Source organism: Chrysochloris asiatica, unplaced genomic scaffold (genome assembly GCF_000296735.1).
Source record: "Chrysochloris asiatica unplaced genomic scaffold, ChrAsi1.0 scaffold00034, whole genome shotgun sequence".
NCBI classification, from domain to species: Eukaryota; Metazoa; Chordata; class Mammalia; order Afrosoricida; family Chrysochloridae; genus Chrysochloris; species Chrysochloris asiatica.
In genome coordinates this window covers 12098119-12104118 of record NW_006408552.1, presented here as the reverse complement: position 1 = coordinate 12104118, position 6000 = coordinate 12098119, and positions in this window count along the sequence as shown.

Genomic DNA, 6000 nt, shown 5'->3' with positions numbered 1-6000 from the left:
CAATATTCACAATAGCCAAAGGAGGAATCAACCTACATGCCCACCAACAGATGGCTGGAGAACCAAACTGTGGTGTACACATACGTACAATAGAATACTACTCAGTCACAAGGAGAAAAGAAATCCTGTTACATGTCACATGATGAACCTTGCAAACATGCTCAGTGAAATCAATCACAACAGAACAAACACTGCATGATCCCACTTCTGTGCACTATTCTAGCAGGTAAATTTGTCATTGTTGTTGTTAAGTGCCGTCCAATGGGTTTAGACTCATAGGGTTCCCAAGGAGCTGCTGGTGGGTTTGAACTGCCAACCTAGTGGTTCAAACTGACCTTGTGGCCCAATGCATTATCCTGCAGCAGTGCCACACCTGGACTCTCTAGGCAAATGTATAGGGAATGTTTAATAGGGGGAGGATGGAAGAGGAAAAGGAGAGTCATTGTTTTGGAAGAACGGAGTATCTGTTTATGGTGAGAGAAACTTGGCCGGGGATAATAGTGAAGGTTGCACAACATGATTAAGGTCATTGGTGTCACTGAATTGTGCACGGAAACAATATTGAACTGGCATATGATGTTTTACCTATAGTTTTTACAATAACAACAACAACAAAAAAAACCAAACCTTGAGAGATACATAAAATTGGCGCTTGTTGTTGTTGTTGTTAAGTGCCGTCAAGTCGGTTCCAACCCATAGTGAACCTGTATGGGGTTTCCGAGGAGCAACTGGTGAGCCTGAATCTCCAACCTTGCGGTTCAAACCAACTTGGCAGTCCAGCACATTAACCCACAGCGCTACATCAGGACTGATTAAGAGTTCAATTTGTCTAAATGCATACATTTTAAAAGGCAAAAAAAAAAAAAAAGGGCTAAAAATGGATAACATCAGTGGCCATATCAAGAAGACAGGAGGGGAGGAGAAGGAAAAGCACAGCAAAAGAGACACAAAAAAGAAGAAATGAAATAACAAATAACAGAAATTAATGAAACAGAATATAGTATACTAAAGAAAAGATGCCAAAGTCAAAAACCAGTTCATAGAAAGGACTACCAAAATTCACAGACCTCTGATGGGAATAAGTAGCTCTGGTAGTGTAGTGCTTACGAATCTGGCTGCTAATCTCACGCTCAGCAGTTCAAAACTACCAGGTGTTCTGCGGGAGAAAGATAAGGCTTTCTGCTTCTGTAAAGATTTACAGCCTTGGAAACCCTGTACAGGGTCACTATGAGTAGGAACCGACTCCATGGCACATAACAACAACTGATGAGAATAATCTTTTTTTTTTTTTTTTTAAGTACAGAAAAGGAACAAATAACTGATCTTTGGAATGAAAAAGAGAACATCATACAGATCATGCAAGCCTAGAAAAGACAGTAATATACTTAAATAAATGTATGCCAACACACTTGAAAATTTAGATGAAATGAATGTAATGAATGCAAGCCATTACAAGAAGAAAAAGTCTAAATGGTCTCATAATTGTTGAAGAAACTGAATCCTTAATTAAAACCAGATCCAGATGGCTTCACCAAGCATACAAGAAAAAAAAAAAAAAAATGAACACCAGGCTTAGATAAACTCTTCAGGAGACTAGCAAAAGAAGGGACACCCCCCAGTTCATTTTATAACCTTGAAACTGGAACCTAACACTAAGGAAAATAGTAAACTTTTACTAGACATGAAATCATCCTAAAAAATGTTCTTAGCAAATCAGAGCCTACATTTTACATCATGACCACATTGTTTATTCCAGGAATGTATAAGATTGATTTAACATTAGAAAATCAATCCATACTATCTGATACATTAACACAATAAAGAAAAAAATCATATTTATGCATAAAATTATCCTGAGAAAATTTAATATTCATTCACGATTTTTTTTTTTTTTAAAGTTAGCAAACGAGCAAGTCTCCTCATTATGGTAAAAGACACAATACACCTACCACGGTCCTTCATGATGAAAGGCTGACTGCTTCACCTTCGAGATTGGGAACAAGCCACAGACGTCCACCATCACCATTGCCACTCAGCACCACATTGGCAGTCCTAGGCTGTGCAATAAGGCAAAGACATGAGTAAATTAAAAATGGCAAAGGTTGGAAATGAATCACAAGTGATATACATTACCGTCAACGTAAAAATCCAAAGGAACATCCAGGTTAAGTATTAAAACTCACCAAAAAAAGTTTAGCAAGTCAAAAATCAGTTGTCTAAGTCAGCTTTAAGGAGCTCTGGTAGTATAGTGGTTACGAATCGGACTGCAAACCATAAAACTAGCAGCTGTTCCACGGGAAAAAGACGAGGCTTTCTGCTCCCATAGAGATTTATAGCCTCGGAAACCCTGTAAAGGGTCACTATAAGTCGGAACCAACTCCACAGCACAGTGTCCAGAGCTTGGTTTCTAATACTATTCTCCAATAAAAGAAACCAGGGTTTCTTGGAGAAATGGTTGATTCTGGGGCTAAGACAGGTATTGATGGTTCAGTGGTAGAATATTTTCACTTCCTGGTGTGGCGCTTCTTGCGTTCTACAGGGTGGATATGAGTTGGAACCGACTTGACAGCACTTAACAACAGCAATACTGAGACCCAGGTTGGATTTCCCACCAATGCACCCCATGTACAACCATCACCCATCTGTCAGTAGTGAATTATATGTTGCTATGATGCTGAACGTTTACATTTGACTACAAACCTAAAGGCTGGCAGTTCTAACCCACCCATCCACACTGCAGAAGAAAGGCCTGGAAATCTAGTTCTGAAAAGTCACAGACAAGAAAACCCTATGCTGTGGATATTCATCAGCTACATGCTCAAATTTATGATATAAGTAATTCTCAAAGTGAGCACTGAGTGGCTACTAATTTGCTACCCCTGCTAGAGAGTAAGATCCCCTAAGAACTTGATTGAACCTCAGCATAGTGATCCTGCTTGGTCACCTTAGAGCAGGTGGTGGGCTGGCAACGTCTTGCGTATGGGGTCCCCAGCCGATCTCCTCCCTCCCTGCCTTCCTCGGATGGCGGCTGTTTATGCTGGACGTGTGGCCAGAGACGGGTAAGGATCACGTGGAACCTCGGAAACTTAAGACAGAGCCACTGCCATGCTGCAATGAGTTTCAATGACTGGTAAGACTGAGGAATTCGCACTGACCGCCTAAGACAGGCAGCGTCCCTTAAACAAACAATAAATAAGGAGGAATCTGATGCAGACCGTGCAGACCTGGTCAGGAGGTCAAGCCCCTGTGGGCCCAAGCGTTGTTGACCGTCCAAACCATAGGCTCTGAGGATCAGACTTTAGCTACCTAGTAGACATAGCAAACTGTCCCTCATCTGATTATTCAGTAATGCTTGTTAGTAATCTCATACATGAGCCCTGGATATCCACAGACAAATGTAAAAACCTTCCCTAAAACCCGAGAATGTAAATTCCAAAAAGGCAAGTCGCCCCCAATCCAAAAAAAAAAAAAAGCTAAAGAGGATAGAGAGAAACACTGTTAACTGATGATATATGGAGGGGATAATAATCAATGTAATGAAACAAGCTATATGAATGGTTGAATGTGAAGCTGATGATGTGCCCTGTAAACTTTCACTCAATCCAAAATAAAAACATTTAATTAAAAAAAAAAATACTTGGTGAATAAAAATATAATTGAAAGAAAGAAAAAAAAAAACAAAAAACCCTATGGAGCAGTTCTACTCTGTAACACCAGGGATCATTGTGGGTTGGAATAGACTCAAAGACAACAGATTTAGTTCTTTGGTTTTTATGATGCTGAAGAGGTTCCAGTAGAGATTCCAGACAAAGATGACCTAGGATGAAAGACCTGTCGACGTGCTTCTGAGAACCTTTGGGGATAAAAAAAGCAGCTCCTGTGAACCTTCTGGGGAAATGAAATGCTTTATGTCTTGATTGGGGTAGTGGTTACATGGGATGTAATTTATCAGAGCTCAATGCACACTTATACCTACTGGCCACTTGGCAGGAAAAAGAGGTGCCAGTCTGCTTCAATAAAGATTTTACAGCCTTGGAAACTCTATGGACCTGTTGTACTGTGTTCCAAAGGATCAACATTAAGTTCGATGTAATGTTTTTTTTCTTTTTGTACACTTTTAGATCTATACATTTCACTATGTAAATTTCACCTCATTTTCTGAGAAGGGGAAAATTTGGTAAATAATAAATTATTACAACCAATTTAGGAAAATATTTTCAAATAATTGCCACAATTTATTGAGCATTTTTAATGCATTAATTGTGAAAGCTCATCAAAGGACTTTATCAAAATGTTTAAAGACAACCTACAAATTGGGAGAAACATTTCAACATACCAGAAACCATATACCCAATAAGAGTATAATATCTAAAGTATATATTTTAAAACTTCTACAATTTAACAACAAAAAAGCAAATGACCCAACTAAAAACTGGGCAAAGGACTTGGACAATTCACAAAAGGGGATATTCAAATGGTCAACAAGCCATAAAATCATTAGCCACTGGTGGCTGTGTGCCGTGGAGTCAGTTCTGACTCATAGCGACCCTGCACAGGGCTTCCTGAGGCTGTAAATCTTTACGGGAGCAGAACACCTCATCTGTCTCCCGTGGAGCAGCTGATAGTTTCGAACTACTGACCTTGAGGTTCACAGGCCGATTCGTAACCACTACGCTACCAGTGCGCCTTCATTAGCCACTAGAGAGCTACAAATCAAAACTACACTGAGATACCACTTCACACCTGTTGGAATGGCAATTATTGCAAAACTGGAAAACAGATGTTGGGGAAGTTGTGGAGAAATTGGACTGACTACAAGGTCAGCAATTCAAACCCACCAGCCACTCCTCGAAAACCCTATCATCCAATTGACACTATACAGGGCTGCTAAAAGCTGGAACAGACTTGAGAGTAATTAATGCACTGGACCTCAAGGTCGGTTTGAACCACAAGGTTAGCAGTTCAAATTTAGCAGCCGCTCCTCAAAAACGCTATATAGAGTAGTTATGAGTCAGAACCGAATCAATGGCACTTAACAACAACAACTATATGACCTGGTAATCCCAATCCTAGGTATGTACCCAGAAAACATGAAAGTCAGAAAGCAAACAGAAACCTGGGAACCAATGCTCATTGCAGCTGTTTTCACAACAGCCCAATGGTAGAAACAATATGAATGCCCATCAACAGATGACTGGATACATGAATATGATCAATCCACACAATGGATTATACCACTTAGCCAGAAAGATCATTGACGTTCTGATACAGCACAGATGCACCTTGAAAACATCAGTCAGTTGCAAAACGAAAAATTATCTCATTTATATGAAATAAGCAAATTATTATTTCAAAAAAAAAGCAGTTATTACTAAGGAGCTCTGGTAGCGTAGTGGTTAGGAGTCAGGCTGCTAACCTCAAGGTCAGCAGTTTGAAACTACCAGCCATTCCGGGGAAGGAAGATGAGGCTTTCTGCTCCCATAAAGATTTACAGTCTTGGAAACCCTATGCAGGGTCTCTATGAGTCGGAACTGACTCCACAGCACACCACCACCATCCCCACCGCCATCACCACCATGGGTAGGAAGGAGGTGGAGAGGATGTTATTGCTTAAAGGATGTTGAGTTTATGATAATGGTAGTGGACTATGTCGGAAAAGGAGAGTGAGAATGATTACATAACTTGAACAATGTATTGAATGTTACATGTAGAAATTACTGAGATGGCATATGTATTTTTAAAAATATAAGTTTAAAAAGAACTGTGAAAGGATGCTAGATACACTGTCTATTTCAAACAACCATAAGAGGTGGGAGCTACTATCTTTATTCTACAGATAAAATAGAAAAGTTGATTGATTTAGCTGAATTCAAACAATTGGTAATGTGCAGAGTCAGAATTTGAGCTCAGTTCTATCTCCAAAGTTAATGAATTCTCTTAATTCATTACCCCATACTGACTTTTCATTAAAATAATCTGAGATTGAATAACAAGGAAAAA